General features: G+C 48.4%; 1 protein-coding gene across 3 annotated transcripts in view; it reads right to left on the bottom strand.

The window, feature by feature from the left end:
• Window positions 1-19122, bottom strand: part of Ocm2 (oncomodulin 2) — a 66623-nt gene that overhangs the window by 17240 nt on the left and 30261 nt on the right. Inside the window, exon 1 of one of the 3 annotated variants that reach the window (XM_052754412.1) lies at window positions 9687-9913. The exons of the other annotated variants lie outside the window; for them this stretch is intronic. The gene's annotated coding sequence lies outside the window, so the exon portion shown is untranslated. Of the gene's footprint in view, window positions 1-9686; window positions 9914-19122 lie in introns of those variants that run through there. 3 annotated transcript variants of the gene reach the window in all.

A 19122-nucleotide genomic window follows, 5' to 3' on the forward strand; every position in this document is an offset into this window, starting at 1 on the left:
GCAGTGACACATATCCGTAATCCCAGTGATTAGGAGGTGGAAGAAGGAGGAATTATCAGTGGTTCAAAGCCAGCCTCAGTTACATAGCAAGTTCAAGGCCAGCCTTTGTCAAATGCCATCCTATTTCAAAATAAAAAGTAGGAAAAACAGAAAGGGAGAATGTTGCTCCAATCTTAAATGGTCTTGTAATAAAAAACCTGGAGCCAGATATTGGGGTGAAAGCTGAAAAATCAGAGAAGCAGAGAGGCCACAGCCATCCTCACCTTGTCAACTCCTCAGCTGATCCTGTTTTCTCAGACTGAAATCCTCTGAGTCCTCACCCGAAAGGGTCTCAGCTGAACTGCTTTAGTTCCCGTTTCCTCACATCTTATATACCTTTCTCTGCCCTGCCGTGACTTCCTCGGATTAAAGGTGTGTGTGCTTCCCAGTGCTGGGATTAAAGGCGTGTGCTACCACTGCCTGACCTCTTTGTCTAATCTAGTGGCTGGCTCTGTCCTCTGATCCTCAGGCAGATTTATTAGGGTACACAATATATCACCACAGAAGAAGGAAAGGAGGATGTAAACTTTATCGTGACATCAAAGGGTTATTGCTGAGACATCTGAATGTGCATTCACAACCCCATGTACCCATGACTTTGACAACTGACAACATTGGAGAGTTAGTAATACATAGGCTGGAATTTCCTTTTGCTAAAGCAGACTTATTCCAGAGAAGTAGTTTGTTTTCAGTCTAAAGCCAACTAACTCTCGAGAAGGAGATAGATACATGGTGGTTGCTTCAACTGGTTGTGGATTAAAAAACAGCTGTGCAGGGCTCCAGGTGTGGCTGAATAGTAGAACACTTACCCAGAATCCCTCCATGAAGGTGTCATAGAGTTTCTACTGCTGTGATAAAGCACCATGCCCAAAATCAGCTTGAGGAGGAAAAGGTTTATTCCTTTTTACAGTTCTACATCACAGTCCATCATGGAAGGAGGGCGGGGCAGGAACTCAAGCAGGGCAGGAACCTGGAGGCAGGAACTGAAGCAGAGGCCATGGAGGAATGCTGCTTATTGCTTTGCTCATCGTGCCTTGCTCAGCCTGCTTTCTTACACAGCCCAGGATCAGCTGCCCAGGAGTAGCCCTACCCACAGTGAGCTGGGCCCTCCCGCATCAATTATTAATTAAGGCAGTACCCGGCCCCCAGACTTGCCTACAGGCCAATCTTAGGGAGGCATTTTCTCAACTAAAATTACCTCTTCCCAGATATGTCTAGGTTTGTGTTAAGTTGACAAAACCAACCAGTATAGAGGGGCGTTTTCGTGTTGCATGAAAAAGAAAATCCAACATCCTCAGCCATCAGAGAAATGCAAATCGAAACAACACTGAGATTTCATCTCGCTCCATGTAGACTTGCCATCCTCAGAAATCAGGAGGCTGAAGCGAGTGTTGGTGGCACACACCTTTAATCCTAGCGCTCTGGAGGCAGAGGCAGGGGGATCTCTGAGTTCGAGGCCAGCCTGGTCTACAGAGCAAGTTCCAAGACAGCCAGGGCTACACAGAGGAACCCTGTCTCAAAAAAAAATTTTTTTTTAAAATCAGGAGGAGCACTTTAATTGCTGTGTGACCAGGAAGACCAGAGGTTGGATCTCAGCACCGATGTGCCAAGCTGGGTCTCCAGGACATGCCTGTAGCCCAGCTCCAAGGGGGTGAGAATAGGAGGGTCACGGGGACCAGCCAAGCTAAGACAGCACAGTTGTGCCCCCAGATTCAGGGAGAGACCCTGTCTCAAAGATAGTCAGTGGAGAATTATAAGAGAACACTCGACATCCTCTTCTGACCTCTGAGTACACATGGGCATGCACACCCACACATACATGTGTGCACCTTCACACACACACACACACACACACACACACACACACACACACACACACGGCAGGTAAATCACAAAGAAGGTGACGGTGGGGCTGGAGAGACCGTTCATTGGTTGAGAAGACGTGTTGCTCTTGCAGAGGACCCAGGTTTGATTCCCAGCACCCGCAATGGTGTCTCACAACTGTTTGTAATTCCAGTTCCCAGAAAGGGTGGGGGGAGAACCGGTGGAATAAAACCTTTTTTCTTTTCTTTTTGAGATAGCCTCTCACTCTGTAGGCCTGTCCAGCCCAGAACTTGCTATGTAAAACAGGCTGGCCTCGAACTCAGAGAGCTGCCTGCCTCTGCCTCCCTGCTGCACCACCACTTCTGACAAACACGTCTTTTCATTTTTTTTTTTTAAAGAAACAAAACAAGAAGCCAGATATTATGGTTCAAACCTAGAATCTCAACCCTTAAGAGGGCCAGGCAGTAGGCTTCCTTGAGACCGGAAGTTCGAATCCAGCCTCGGCAATAAAGCAGGCCCCTGTATCAGAAAAACAAATGCATTAACACACAGGGATGCTTTTTCCCTGCACAGTTGGTTTTGCCATCCAATCCCAGAGGAAGGGAGCAGCCCTCACCAGGTCCACTAGGGGGCGCCATTGTCACGGCGCTGAGTCCTAATGGGCCTCTGCTCAGCAGTATGTTTTGCCCCTTTTCTTCAGGAGACTCCAGCCATCTCCTCACCCAGTTTTTACCCAGTGACCTCAGCCTCCTTCTGTAACTACTTTTACCCAAGAACAAGAAGCTCCTATCCAGGCTGGATTGTCTTGTGGAATTTTTTTGTGCCCATCCCTCCAAGAGTTAAGTTCCTTGTGCTGGTGTTTTGGCCTGCTAGGTTGACATAATTATGTGACCTAAATGATTTCCTGCTGTCTCTAATACCATGTCCTAGTTCCCTCTGGAGAGCTCTTATGAGGGTCAGGTGGGACCACATGTGGAAAGTATCTTAGATATACCAAGCTGGGGGCTGGAGAGGGTTAAGAGCACTGGCTATTCTTGCAGAGGGCCGAGTTTGATTCCCAGCACCCACATCTGTTAGCTCACAACCACCTGCAACACCAGCTCTAATGATCCAACATCCTTAAACACCCATATTAATGTGCACATGCTCACACAGACACATAAACACATGCACATACACACGGACATATACATACACATAAAAAATAAAAGTAAAGGTCTTCTTAGAAACTATGTAAGCTGGGGTGGTGATGGGGCTCAAATTCACTACTCAGAAGCCTTAAAGAGTCCTTCTGGACTGGGAGATGGTTCAGCAGATAGAGTGCTTGCCGCAAAAACGTCAGGAGCTGTGCTCATATTATCAGCACCCACATAAATGTAGGCTGGGCATAAAAGCTTCCCTGTAATTCCAGCACTCTAGAGGTGGAGACGGGGGATCCCCAGACAAGCTGGCTAGCTAGACAAGGCTGCCTGGCAAACTCTGGGTTCAAATGTCTCGGTGCACAAGATGGAGAGTGACCCGGAAAGACACCTGATGTCAACCACTGGCCTCCATGCAGGGGCACAGCAGCACACACATGTACCCATAAACATGCATGCACACCATACCCCTCCATGTGCGCATACACACACACACACACACACACACACACACACACACACACACCATACTTCCTCCCACACCTACCCATAAACATGCACACTCATACACTCACTTCATACTCCCTACATAACCATAAACATGCATGCACACCATAACCCCCATGCACGCACACACACCAGACCGCATACACACACACACACACACACACACACACACACACACACACACACACACACACATATGCACGCACGTCCTTTTTAGTCACAGCACACTTTGTGAATCAGTTTTCCAGCAGAGGCAATGCACGTGTAGGGCCTAAGCTGCTAAGCCTCCTAGGCACAAGGACCTAAATGTACCACTGCTGATATTGAGGTAGCCACTCATAAAACTCAGTTCATGGATGCTCTTCTGGCCTGAATGTGGGCTCTGTGCCACCAAATACTCTAATTTTGCTAGAGAATCTGGAAACGTGGATCTTTTTTTTCCGTAGAAATCTCCAAAGGCTGGGCTGGAGAGATGGCTCAGGGGTTAAGAGCACTGGCTGCTCTTCCAAAGGACCCAGGTTCAATTCCTAGCAACCACATGGCAGCTCACAACTGTCTATAACTCAGGTTCCAGGGGATCTGACACTCTCACATAATGCACATAAAATAAAAAAATAAATTATTTTTTTAAAAAATCTCCAAATGCTTCAGCATTTACAGCTTGTTACAGATTCTTCTAGCTCTTGTACACTCTCAACTTAGTCTACACTCTGTGCACCGATATCCACTGGTGGGTGCCATTCTGAGCCTCTGGTGAAGTCTCAAAGGCTAATACCACAGGATGTCTGTCAAGAGAATGGCCCCTTTTTGTGTGTGTCTGTGTGTGTGTCTGTGTGTATGTGTCTGTGTGTGTGTATGTATGGGGATGTATCTGTATGTCTGTGTGTGTCTGTGGGGGGGTATATCTGTGTGTCTGTGTGTATATGTGTGTGTGTAATGAGTGTGTATGTGTGGGGGTGTGTCTGTGTGTGTATGTGTGTCTATGTATGTGTGTGGGTGTGTCTGTGTTTGTGTATGTGTGTGTGTGTGTGTGTGTGTGTGTGTGTGTGTGTGTGTAGGTGCATGGAGGTCAAGGTGGGTTGTCTTTTACAATCACTCTCCATTTTGTGTTTTGCCCCAGGATCTCTCACTGAACCCGAGTGTCACTAATTCAGCTCAGCTGGCTGGCCATTGAGCTTCCTGGAGCCTCCTGTCTCTGCCCGCCCCAGCACCAGGATTCCAGGCACATGCTACCATGCCCAGAGTTTTCCATGAGGTGTGGGGGTTAGAACTCAGGTCCTCATGTTTTTGTGGCAAGTGCTTTATGGACAGCTCCCCCTCCCAAGCCTGGAATCTCCTTGGAAGACTTAACTCTTCAGGATGCAGGGAAACATCTGGTTTCTCCTCCAGGAAGGCAGCAGGTCCTTTGGCATCTCCCCACTGCTGAGCCAGTGGCCTACAGATGTGAAAAGCTTTGTGTCTGTCCATGTTCCGTTTCTCGTTGCTGGAACCGAATACCCGAGACCAGCAGCTCACCGAGAGGAAGGGCCCATTTGGACCTATGGTTTCTGGGGGCTTTGCCCATGGTCGATGGGCCCCATATGATTGGACAGAACATCACCATGGCAGAGGGAGCATGTGACAGAGAAACTGTTTAATTCACGATGAACAGAAAGGAGAAAGACGGGGAAAGGAGAGAGAGGGAGAGAGGAAGACCGCCAAAGGCTTGTTTCCTCCAGCCACGCCCTACTTTCTAGTCTTCAGAACACCTCCAGATAGACCCACCAGCTGGGAACCTAGCATGCAATCCATGAGCTTATGGAGGACATTCATGTTCAACCTATAACAATATCATAACTCCCTGAGTTGTCCATATTCTGTCCTTCTGGGAGACTGTGTATGTGTGTATACATGTGCATGTACATGTGCATGTAGAAGCCAGAGGTCAATGTCCAGTGTCTTCCTCTACCACATGCCACTTTATTTTGTGGACAGAGTCTCTTGTTGAACTGGGGCTCACCAATTTGGTGACACTGGCTGGCCCTCAGAGCCCCACAGACCCCCTTGTCTTCACCTCCCCAGCACTGAGGTAACACGTGTGTCTATCTCTGTGTGCGTCTGTGAGTGTGTGCCATGTGTGCGTGGGTGCCCGGGGAAGCCAGAAGAGGGCTTTGGATGCCCTGAAGCTGGAGTTACAGGCAGTTGTGAACAGAATGTGGACACTGAGGACAAAACTGGGTTCTCTGCAAGAGCAGGAAGTGTCCTTGACTGCTGAACCACGCCTCCAGCCCCGTACTCAGTGGGCACTGGGTACCAAACTCAGATCCCCATACTTGTGTGGCAAGTATTCTACAACTCAGCTACCTCCTCAGCTCCTCCTGGAAGATGGTGAGAAAGTTTAAACTTTATCTGTGTGTGGTGGGGAGCATGCATGTCATGGCACACCCGTAAGGGTCAAAGGACAAGGACTCCATGGAACTCACATGGTGGGGGTCAGTTCTCTCATATCATGTGAGTTCTGGGGCTCGAACTTGGGTCATTAAGTCTGGTGGCAAACTCCGCTACCTGCTTTGCCATCTCACCTGCCCATGGCAGTCTTTTTTTCTTTTCGGTTTTTCGAGACAGGGTTTCTCTGTGTAGCTTTGCGCCTTTCCTGGAACTCACTTGGTAGTCCAGGATGGCCTCGAACTCACAGAGACCCACCTGGCTCTGCCTCCCGAGTGCTGGGACTAAAGGCGTGCGCCACCACCGCCCGGCCCATGGCAGTCTTTTACCAAAGCAGTAGAGGCGGCAATAACTTCCATGAAAGCCTCCACACGGGCTTGCACACAGGAGCATCATAGTCCCCCTCTGTCTCCATCCCGGCACCTCTAATTCAGACTGAGTACTCAGGAGACGCCAGCTCATTGCGCCTCAGCCATCCAGACATGGCAGAAAGGTCAGCCTCACTGTCTTGTTGCCCTGGTCCTTCTGTACCAGGGGAGGGGCCTCACAGCTCAGTTAACAAGAGCCCGGGATGCTGGAGCTAGGTGGGGTTTGAAAGTCCTGGAGGCTCAGCTTTTCACACCCACCCAGTGAGTGTGATCGCGGCTGCAGGAGCTAAAATAGATGTGCTTGGCAGGCCCCACCTAAGGTGATGAAATGGGGCTTCACATGCCCAGCTGAGATGGATGTGCAAAAGGAGGCTAGGCATTGCACACCCCTCCCCCACTGCATATCCAGCAGGAAGGACTTGTCATTATTATTTACATCTCACTTCATTATTTATTGTGTGTCTAGGTCCGAGTACATCTTGCAGGAGTTGGTTTTCTCTTTCTACCTTTGGGATCAAACTGGGGTTGTCAGGTTTGGCACCAAGTGCCTTTACCAGGTGAGACATCTTGCCAGATCTGATGATGATGATGATGATGATGATGATGATGATGCATGTGTGTGGCATATGTGTTTGCAAGTGTGTTGTGCATACATGCATGTGCATGTGTGTGTAAATATGTGTGAAGGCTGTTGGGACTGACATCAGTGGTCTTCCTTGATCACACTTCACCCAAATGTTAAGGCAGGGTCTCTCACTTGAATGCAGAGCTTGGAACTTTGGCTCGTCTAGCCAGTCATATCTGCCTGGCATTTACCTTGGTCCTGGAGATCTGAACTCAGGTCCTCTCATTTACGGGGCAAGTGTGTTAGCCACTGAGCCATCTCTCCAGCCCCGATGGGACTTCTTCTAAAGGTCCTGTTGGTTTACTCATTTATCTATTTGGTGTGTTGGTGTGCACGGATGCACATGTGCATGTGGAGGTCAGAGGAAAACCTCAGATGCTACTCCTCAAGCACTTTGTTTTTGAGACAGAGTCTCTCATTGTTCTAGAACTCATCTATTAGGCTGGACCCACCTGTTCCCACCTACTCGGTGCTGTTATCACAAATACATACCACTGTGCCTGGCTTTTTAAAATATGCATGCTGGGGACTGAACTCAGGTCCTCATGCTTCCAAGGACACACCCGTATGTATACATGTGTACAGCGAGTGTGCACACACACACACATACACACACACTAAAATAAAAAGCAAGAAGGCTGATTGAGTGGCATGAGGATGCATCCACCCTACCCCAGGACCCTGGACATTTGGAGGAACCCGCAGATCATCTCACATCTGCAATGGCCAAAGTAGCTTCAGGGTCACCCAGGTATTAATAAATGCCATGGTTTGGTTAGAATGGAACAGGTATGAGTGGGCTTCTTTGTTTGGGGTCCTCAGTCTGCCACGGGGGGCTCTCAGCACTCGAAGTAGAGAGTGTAAGGTATGTCAATGAGGGGAGGAAGAGAGGAGAGAGTCTGGGGACAGATGTCTCTCCTTAGCCATCATCCCCTGTGAATGCATGAACACACACACATAATTAAAAAAAAAAAGAAAGCTGGGTAGTGGTGGCACAGGCCTTTAATCCCAGCACTCGGGAGACAGAGGCAGGCGGATCTCTGTGAGTTCAAGGCTAGCCTGGTCTACAGAGTGAGTTCCAGGACAGCCAGGGCTACACAGAGAAACTGTCTTGGAAAAAGAAAGAAAGGAAGAAAGAGAGAGAGAGAGAGAGAGAGAGAGAGAGAGAGAGAGAGAGAGAGAGAGAGAGAAAGAAAGAAAGAAAGAAAGAAAGAAAAAGAAAGAAAGAAAGAAAGAAAGAAAGAAAGAAAACCAAAAGAACCAACAAGGTGGATGACATCTGAGGACTGGCAGCTCAAGCAGACCTTAAACTGAGTATGTAGCTGAAGATGACCCTGAACTCCTGATCCTCCTGCCTCTATTTCCCACGTGCTAGGATCGATGCACCACCATACCCAGTGCCTGGGACTCAAACCTGGGCCTCACGCATGCTACCTAAGCACTGCCATCTGAGCTTCTTCCCTGGGCTCTCTGGAGAACACATCTGATCTTTGTAAACAGAACAAGGTCAGTGGCCAGATCTGGGAGTGAGATCAAATATGATGGAAGCCGCACATCTAAACTTCGGGAGCTCAGAGCCAAAGGCGAACGTTAGGCTGGGTCTCAGAATGCAGAATGAGCCAAAAACGACAAATGGCCTTCACTAGGGAAAGCAGAGAGCCACTTCTAAGTGCTAATGTGTCCCTGCTGTGTGCAGACAGCACTTGGGCAGGAGGCTTGTCTGGGCAGCTTTGTAAGAAATGAATCCTGGAACATACAGCTTATGTGTCTCAGGGGATAAATGTACAGGAATGGTAGATTACCAGGGTTCTTCAGAGGAAAGAACCGGTAAAATAGATAGGTATGCACCTGAACACATGAGAAGGAGGTGTGGGGTGTGTGTGTGTGTGTGTGTGTGTGTGTGTGTGTGTGTGCGCATGGGCACTTACATATATGCATGTGTGTGTATCTGGCCTAAGGTTGACATCTGGCCACCACCCAACCTGCTCCCAATCCAGGATAGGACAACCATCTTCTCCCAGCCCTGAATCAGAACTCGAATCCTTGAACCAGTTGTCCCTCAGATTTTCAGTCCCCTGCCGCCGGATTTGGACTAATCTATACCACCGCCCTCCCTAGTTACCCAGTTTTCAGGCAGCATGCATGACCTTTCTCAGCCTCCATAATCTCAGCCAATTTTCCTAAGAGACTTGGGGCTGGGGAGATGGCTGCATTGGTACAGCGCTTGACATGTAAGCGTAAGGACATGAGTTCGGATCCTGTCTCTAGCGCCCACATAAGAAGTGGGTGTGGCGGCATATGCCTGCAACCCCAGCACTGAGGAGGTGGAGTCAGAGAGATCCCTGGAGCTAGCTAACTAGCCAGGGTTCAGTGAGCTCCAGGTTCAGTGAGGGGCTGAAGGGCAAGTCTCAGCAGTAGATCGCTGGCCTAGAGTCCCCAAACCTTATCTTTAGAGACGGCTTACAGGCATGCACCACGGTTGTGGCAGGCTTTATATAGGTGCTGGGGATCCTAACTCAGATCCTCACGCTTGTGTGGCAAGCGCCTTACTGACTGAGCCATATCTCCAGCACATGATTTAAATGATTATATTTTACTTATTTATGTTGTGTGCATGCTTATGTGTGCATGTGTGGGCATGCAGCCTCTCTCCTCCCACCACACGGGTCCTAGGAATCAGCCTCTGGGCAGCAGGTCCTGTCACCCTCTGAACTGTCTCACTAGGGCCCCACCTGCAAGTAATTTTTCAAAACTGCTTACTCTTAGAAGCCGCCACGACTTTCTGGCTTTCCCCCACAGTCCTTAGATCTGCATGCCTTCCATCCTTCTGCAGAGTTGCTGCCTTTGGCTTGGGCTGGGAGGTGAGTTTTTAGAAAGATAGGCAGACTCTTCACCAGGTAACACTCCACCAGCACCCCACCCAACAATGCCTTCATGGATTCTGAACTCCCCCTTAACCACCAGATCTGTGTGTTCCCCGGAGATCCTGGGAAAATGGCTCATTTGGATTCTTCTTCCTCATTCTGGCACTAAGTCAATTTTTGGCTGTAGACAGAGTCTATTTTGAGTTGCCTTTTTTTTTTTGGCTGTTGCTTCGTACGTGTTGGTCTCCTGTGGGCTTTACATCTGAGATGCCTCTCTCCTTCCCAGACTCACAGAGATGGAGAAAGCCAGGCGGGGAGAGCTGTTTTCAGGCACAGATGGCCACTGTGGGCTAGAGGAGGCTGCTGTGGGTCTCTTCCCCCTGTGTCTGCTGAAGGAAGCCAACTTCTTGGTCAGCCTTTAACATCAGAACATACTGACCTCTAATTCCAGCAACCCAGGAGCTGAGGCAGGAGGATAGAAAATTGGAAGCTAACCTGGGCTACTTAGTGAGTTCCAGGATAGCCGAGACAATATAGCAAAAGATCCCTGTTTCAAGAAAAAAAATAGCCAGGTGATGGTGGCACACACCATTAGTCCTAGCACTGGGGAGGCAGAGGCAGGGGGATCTCAGTGAGTTTGAGGCCAGCCTGGTCTACAGAGTGAGTTCCAGGATAGCCAGGATTGTTACACAGAGAAACTCTGTCTCACCCCCACCCAAAACAAACAAACAAACAAACAAACAAATAAAATTCAAGGTCATTCCCACCTACAGAGCAAGTTGGAGGCCAGCTACATGAGACTCTGTCTCAAATAAATAGATATTGTTGATTTGTCTGTGCTGATCACGGTTGTATGCAACAGCCCTTTTACTGATGCCCGAATGAAGCTTATCTAATGCTTATTTTACTTTTGATAGTCTAGATACACCATATTCCTCTGTCTCCACTTAGTTGCAGTTTTACCTTCCATGGGTTCCAACTATCTGTGGTCAAGCACAGTCCAACACTATGAAATGGAAAATTCCTGGGCCAGAGAGAGAGCTTCGTGGCTAAAGGCACCTGTGGCCAAGCCTGATGACCCAGGCCCTTATGATGAAGGGGAGAAACTCCTCCCCAAGTGACCACTTGACCTCTGACCTCCACACGTGCATCATAGCACATGCAATCCTGCATATACATGCATATAGAATGAGTAAATAATGATGTATTACATTTTTTAAAGTTGAATTGGTAGCTTATGGACTTTTATTTGGGAAACTGCTTTCTTTTTTTTTAATTAATTTATTTTTATTTTTTATGCATTGGTTTTTTGTATTTGGTTTTGTTTGTTTATTTTGGTTTGGGTTTGGTTTTTCAAGACAGGGTTTCTCTGTAATAACAGCCCTGGCTGTCCTGGAACTCGCTTTGTAGACCAGGCTGGCCTCAAACTCACAGAGATCTGCCTGCCTCTGCCTTCCGAGTGCTGAGATGTGCCGCCGAGCTCATGCATTGGTGTTTTCCCTGAATGTATGTCTGTGTGAAGGTGTTGGATCCCCTGGAACTGGAGTTACAGGCAGTTGTGAGTTGCCATGTGGGTGCTGGGAATTGAACCCGGGTCCTCTGAAAAAGCAGCCAGTGCCCCTAACCACTGAGCAATCTGTCCAGTCCCATTTTCTTTCTTTCTTTTTTTTTTTTTTAGTTAAAACCTTCTAATTTTTTGAGAATTTCATTCTTGAGAAATATATTTATGGCATTTCTGTCCCTTACTCTCCTCCCTCCTTAGGCTGAGGTGCGCAACTCCGCAGTAGAGCACGTGCCTAGACACCCCAGTGAGGGGCTGGAGTGTGGCTCAATGGTAGAGCACCTACCTGGAATCCCCCAGTGAGGGGCTGGGGTGTGGCTCAGTGGTAGAGCACCTACCTAGAATCCCCCAGTGAGAGGCTGGGAGTGTGGCTCAGTGGTAGAGCACCTGCCTAGAGTCCCCAGTGAGAGGCTGGGGTGTGGCTCAGTGGTAGAGCACCTGCCTAGAGTCCCCAGTGAGAGGCTGGGGTGTGGCTCAGTGGTAGAGCACCTGCCTAGAATTCCCCAGTGAGAGGCTGGGGTGTGGCTCAGTGGTAGAACACCTGCCTAGAGTCCCCAGTGAGAGGCTGGGGTGTGGCTCAGTGGTAGAGCACCTGCCTAGAATCCCCCAGTGAGGGGCTGGGAGTGTGGCTCAGTGGTAGAACACCTGCCTAGAGTCCCCAGTGAGAGGCTGGGGTGTGGCTCAGTGGTAGAGCACCTGCCTAGAATCCCCCAGTGAGGGGCTGGGGTGTGGCTCAGTGGTAGAGCCCTGCCTAGAATCCCCCAGTGAGGGGCTGGGGTGTGGCTCAGTGGTAGAGCACCTGCCTAGAATCCTTCAGTGAGGGGCTGGGGTGTGGCTCAGTGGTAGAGCACCTGCCTAGAATCCCCCAGTGAGGGGCTGGGAGTGTGGCTGAGGGGTAGAACATTTGCTTAGCATGTGTGAAGCCCTGGGTTCCATCTCTAGTACTGAAAAAGAAATAAAAAGGAAGAAAGGAGAAAGGAAAGGAGGGTGGAAGAAACAGTGAGGATGAAAAGAAAGGAAAGGAGAGAGGGAGGAAGGGAAGGAAGGAAGGAAATATGGAAGGAAAGAAGGAAGAAGGAAGGAAGGAAGGAAGGAAGGAAGGAAGGAAGGAAGGAAGGAAGGAAGGAAGGAAGGAAGGATAGATAGCCTAGTGGGGTGGCTCAGCAGGTCCAAGTGTTTGCCATGCAAGCCTGATGGCCCGGGCTCAATCCCTAGAACCCACACAAAGATGGAGGAGAACCAACTGGACAAAGCCGTCCTCTGACCTCCACATGCGTGTTGGGCACGTGCCGCTCCGTCTCCGTCATTCACGCACACAGTAATAATAAATCTTACATTTTTTTAAAGGAGAGGAAGGAAGGAAGAGAAGGAAAAAAGAAAAGAGGCCACAAAGTAGAAGACTGGCAAAATACATTACGGTAATCACCCAGATGGAACGGTCCCCAGCTCTTAAAATAACAACCGTGAAGGCTGCAGCGGTATATATGTCCGTGACATAATTGTAAGTAAAACCAGCTCAGCCCACGACGGTCTCTGCCTAGAACTAGGTAAAAATACACCTTCAGATAAACAGCGGCCAGAAGGGACACCAAAAAGCACAGATTGGCAGGGATTTTTTTTTTTTTTTTGGTTTTATTCTTTGCTATGGTGGTGCCATGAACACAAATTGAGAAGGAACAGTGGGGAGGGAGGAGGAGGGAGCCTCGCGCCTCTGGGTTGGAGGGTTGTCATTGGAAAGACATGTGCTTTGCCTGCTGCTCTGGGCGCCAAGGGCTGTGCTCTCTAGGTGGGTCCATGCCGACGTGTTCTCAGGCCCTCACCTCTTCAAGGACTTTACATTTCCCAGTGTGAAATACAACCTCCCTGATTTCCAGACAAGTGGCTTGTGTGTGAGTACATGTTCGTGTGTGTGTGTGTGTGTGTGTGTGTGTGTGTGTGTAGGTCAGATTCCTTCTACCTTGGTTTTTTCTTTTTAAGTTTTTGTTTTCTTTTACAGTTTGGGGGGAGGCGTGCTGAGTATACGTCTGTGCACCATATGCATGAGGGTGTCCACAGAGGCCAGAAGAGGGCATCAGATCTCCTGGCGCTAGAATTATCGTCCCAAACGGGTGCTGGAGACTGAACCCAGGTCCTCTGTAGGAGCAGGAAGCAATGGTCCCTACTGAGCTGTCTCTCCAGTCCCTCCCTTTACTTTTTTCTGTTTTTGGTTTTCCAAGACAGGATTTCTCTATGTAACCCTGGCTGTCCTAGAACTAGCTCTGTACACCAGGCTGGCCTCGAACTCACAGAGATCCACCTGCCTCTGCCTCCTGAGTGCTGGGATTAAAGGTGTGTGCTAGCATGCCTAGCATGCCCATGCTGGCCTTTAACTTGCTCTATAACTGAGGATGACCTTGAACTTCTGACCCCCTCTTCCTCTACTTCTGGAGTGCTAGGATTACAAGTCAGTGCTGCCACTCCTGGTTTTTCTCAGTGCTGGGGCTCGAACCCACGGCTTTGTCCATGCTAGGCAAGCACTCTACCAACTGAGTTACATGTATCTCCAGTCTCATGATGTGATTTAAGTGTTCTGTAATCCCTGTGTTCTCACTTGATGTATTTTCCCTATAACCACATATGCACATGTATGTGTGTATCTTTAACAGCTATTTTTTTTGGGGGGGGGGTTTGGTTTTTGAGACAGGGTTTCTCTATGTAACAGCCCAACTGTCTAAGAACTCAATTTATAGACCAGACTGAACTCACAGAGATTCACCTGCCTCCCGCTACAGGGTGCTGGGATTAAAGGCATGCACCACCGCCACCGCCCGCCGCCACCACCCGCTGCCACCACTACCACCACCACCAGCTAACAGCTATTTTTTAAATTATACTTATTTATTTACTGTGTGTATACATGTGTACACACACATGAATGTGTTCAAATGCCCACCCATGTAACAACGGACATGGACATGTACATACACCATGTGACACGTGGAGGCCAGAGGCCAGCCTGTAGGAGTTGTGGAGACTGAATGCAAGTCATCAAGTTTGGTGGCAAAAGCATGTCTACCTGCCCAGCCATCTCTCCAGCCCCATATACATTTTTTAAGCATGATATTTTTGATATCACAGGGTTTTACTCTGTGGCTGGCTCTGGCCTTAAACTCTCATTTTCCTGCCTCAGCCTCCGGAGTACTGGGATTACAGGTGTGCACAATTATTTCAAGCTCTTATTAAAATTATTTTATAACATTTGTTTGTTTATTTAGTGTGTGTGTGTGTGTGTGTGTGTGTGTGTGTGTGTGTGTGTGTGTGTAGGTCAGAGGACAACCTGTGACAGTCATTTCTCTTTCATCGTGTGTACCCTGGTGATCGAACTCAAGTAGCCAGGCTTGGCAGCAAGCACCTTTACCCACTGAGCCATCTTGTAGGCCCTCAGCCCTCATGTAACATAATTTCTTCTTTAAGAACCATGTGTTCAGCTGGGTCGTGGTAGTGCACACCTTTAATCCTAGCACTCGGGAGGCAGAGGCAGGTGGATCTCTGTGTTCGAAGCCAGCCTGATCTGCCAGAGAAACCCTGTCTTGAAAAACAAAAACATGTCTCCAAATACAAACATGTTCTAAGGTGCAGATTAGCATTTCAGCACATGAAGGGACATGATCAGCCCATTATAGCCTTCTTCTGTTATTTTGAGGCCCTGAGATCAGAGGAGGTGTGGATTTGTGAGACCTGTCCTGGGTCCAGGGGATGCGTCAGGACCCCTACAAGACTCACGCCCTGGTGAGATGTGCTCTGGGACAGCGGACTGGGTGCCAGAGTCTATGTGGCTTGCTGCCCGTGAAACCATGCCAACCTCATGTCCATAGCCATCCTCACAGCACTGACAAGATTAGACAAACAGGGAGGTGAAGCTTGTTAGGACCAGTCCCAGCCCACAGCTCTTACCTCCCCATGAGGACCCAGGAGAGGGGGATAAATATCAGTTGGCTAAATGGAAAGGAACAAACCTTCCATTAATGACTCCCCGAGGGTAGTGAGGGTGAGGATTGGCAGAGCAATGGCTAGACAGTAAAACTTTCCATCTGCTGTGGCTGTGAAAATCCACAGGGATAGCCCAGCAATGATGGGGGAAGAAAAGGATGATAGCAAAGGAAGATAAACAAGCAAGATGACTTCAGACGGTGGGCGGGGGGGCTGGAGAAAGGGAAATCAGTAACTTGAGATTAAAAGTCACCTTATAAAGGGTACTACTGGGAGAACCACATGGCTCAGAGGTTAAGAGTGCAAGCCACTCTCGTAGAGGACCGTAGTTCATTCAGTTCCCAGCACTCATATCCGGCAGCTCACAACTGCCTGTAACCTCATCTTCAGGGGCTCTGACACCCTTCACAGGGTCCCCAGGGCACCCACACACACACATGCACATAACTTGACACATATGCACATAACCTACACACATGCACATAACCTGACACACATGCACATAACCTACACACATGCACATAACCTGACACACATGCACATAACCTACACACATGCACATAACCTACACACATGCACATAACCTACACACATGCACATAACCTACACACATGCACATAACCTGACACTCATGCACATAACCTGACACTCATGCACATAACCTACACACATGCACATAACCTGATACACATGCACATAACCTGACATTCATGCACATAACCTACACACATTCACATAACCTGACACTCATGCACATAACCTACACACATGTACATAACCTACACTCATGCACATAACCTGACACTCATGCATATAACCTGACACTCATGCACATAACCTACACACATGCACATAACCTACACTCATGCACATAACCTGACACTCATACACATAACCTATACTCATGCATATAACTAAACTTAGAATGAACAAATAGATACATATTTTTTAAACGAATGCTGGAAAAGACTCTCTAAGGAGATGGCATTTGAACTGGAGCATGAAAGGCAGGATTGGACTATGGAAAAATCTAGAACAAAAGGGGGATGGCTGGGGATGTGGCTCAGTTTGCAGAGTGCTTTCCTAGCATTCACGAAGCTCTGGGTTTGAATCCCAGCACTGCATAAGCCAGTGGTTGGGCACATCTGATATCCCAGCACTTGAGAGGTAGAGGCAGGACTGGAAACTCAAGATCATCTTAGGCTAGTGCTGGGTTTGAGGCCACCTTGGGCTGCGTGAGACAAAAGAAAACAAATAAACAAAACCCAAAACAACAATGAAAGACAGATCTAGAACTTAGTCCCTCAACCTCGGTCATCACTATGAATGCTTTAGATAGACAAGGACTGTCCTTTATGGTGAGGTGACCCTCCTGTCCATCACAGAATAATGACCCACATACTTGACCTCTGTTTACTAGATATACTGGAACCCTCCCATCCTCTCTCTGAAGATTGCCTCAATTCCAATGTCTCCAGATATTTCCTTATGTCCCCCGGGAGACAAAAGTCAACTACTTATCCAGAAGAACAGAGCCCAAGATGAAGGGACAATGGCCGTAAGGATGCTAAGGTAAGAACGAACTTAGCAGCTTACTCTTGGGACAGAAGTTTCCAGAAATGGAAGCTCGAAGATGACAGATGATGGGAGAGAGTCCAGTGAGAGAGGTGAGGAGGTGAATGGGAGGAAAGGGACCTCAATCAGTGGCTGTGGAGAAGGAGAGGATAAGGGACATGAGGTGAGAGATCCCTCCAGCTGCTGAAATGGAAGGAGAGGGACAGATTAGAGATGACAAGAAAATGAGTGTCCAAGGTTGGGAAGTGCCTGTCATGAAGACGTAAGAACCTGAGTTCAGATCTCCAGTACCATGTAAAAAGTCTGGTGTGACAGTGCACGCCAGGAGCTCCAGCTCTGGTGTGACAGTGCACGCCAGGAGCTCCAGCTGTGGGGCGGCCAAGATGAGAGACTCGCTATGACTCATTGGTCAACCTAGGCTGATCATTGAGCTCCAGGTCCAGAGAGAACCAGTCTTAAACAAAAAGGTGGAAAGTGACTGAGGAAAACACATGACATCATCCTCTGGCCTCTGCATGCACACACACACACACACATACACACACACACACACACACACACACACACACACACACACATGCACACACTCACCACATACACATACAGAGTATATAGTTTTTCCTGTGGCCACTCTAATAAAAGACCTTAAAGGGGAAGCGTGTGGCTTAAAATGGCAATGTTCCCCCAGATAGTGTGTCAGCAGGGTGGCAGAGGCAGAGGCATAGGACCCACCTTGTTACCATCAGCATGAGGAGTTCCATTAGCTTTTTAGAGGACTTCAACTCAGAAAAAAAAAATCCTTGGTTTTGACATAGAAAAGAATTTTGCTGGGCGGTGGTGGCGCACGCCTTTAATCCCAGCACTCGGGAGGCAGAGGCAGGCGGATCTCTGTGAGTTCAAGGCCATCCTGGTCTACAAAGCGAGTTCCAGGGAAGGCGCAAAGCTACACAGAGAAACCCTGTCTCAAAAGACCAAAAAAAAAAAAAAAAAAAAAAAAGAAAGAAAGAAAGAAAAAGAAAAAAAAAAGAATTTTAGGATGAGCCAGTGTGAAGCAGGGCTGGAGGTTTTTTTTTTAATATTTTTATTTTATAATTAACTTAATTTCACATATCAGTCACGGATTCCCCCGTCCTCCCTGGTTAAGGATGTAAGGTCTCAGCTTTCTGTTCCAGCTGCCTCCTGCTGCCACACTTCTCTATCACAGTGGAACCTTCTTATCCCTCTAGAACCATAAACCCAAATAAATTCTTCTGTATGTTGCCTTGGTCATTGTCTTAGTTAAGGTTTCTATTGCTGTGAAGAGACACCATGACCACAGCAACTCTTTTTTTTTTGGTTTTTCGAGACAGGGTTTCTCTGTGTAGCTTTGCGCCTTTTCCTGGAACTCACTTGGTAGCCCAGGCTGGCCTCTAACTCACAGAGATCCGCCTGGCTCTGCCTCCCGAGTGCTGGGACTAAAGGTGTGCACCACCACCGCCCGGCTCACAGCAACTCTTATAAAGGAAAACATTTCATTGAGGTGGTGGCTTACAGTTTCAGAGGTTTAGTTCGTTATCATGACGGGGAGCATGGCGGTGTGCAGGCAGACATGGTGCTGAAGAAGGAGCTGCTACATGTTGATATGCAGGTAACAGGAAGTAGACTGGGCATGGCTTGAGCATATATGAGACCTCAAAGCCTGCCTCTGCTGTGGGAGGTCTTTCTGTAAGCTGTGAATATGTGTTGTTCCCATTGACTAATAAAGAAAGCTGCATTGGCCTATGGCAGGGCAGGATGGAGCCAGAAGGGAAAATCCAAGAGAGACAGTGAGAGGAGAAAGGAGAGTGGGGGAGACGCCAGACCACCATCCTAGAAGCAACAGGTAATGGGATGCAGGTAAAGCCACAGCTACGTGGCAAAACATAGATTAATAGAAATGGGTTAATTTAAGATGAAAGAGCTAGCTAGCAAGAAGCCTGCCATAGGCCATACAGTTGATAATTAATATGGGCCTATGAATGATTATTTTGTAAGCAGCTGCAGGACCATGGGGCCAGGCGGGACCGGAGAAATTCAGGACCACAGAGCCGGCTGGGACCAGAGAAACTTCCAACTATATTTGCCTCCACAGTGATGCACTTCCTCCAAGACCACACCTACACCAACAAGGCCACATCTCCCATTAGTGCCACTCCCTTTGGGAGCCATTTTCTTTCAAACCACCATGGTCATGGTGTTTTACCATAGT

The sequence above is a fragment of the Peromyscus californicus genome, unplaced genomic scaffold (assembly GCF_007827085.1).
Source record: "Peromyscus californicus insignis strain IS unplaced genomic scaffold, ASM782708v3 Scaffold_2__1_contigs__length_46816999, whole genome shotgun sequence".
NCBI classification, from domain to species: domain Eukaryota; kingdom Metazoa; phylum Chordata; class Mammalia; order Rodentia; family Cricetidae; genus Peromyscus; species Peromyscus californicus.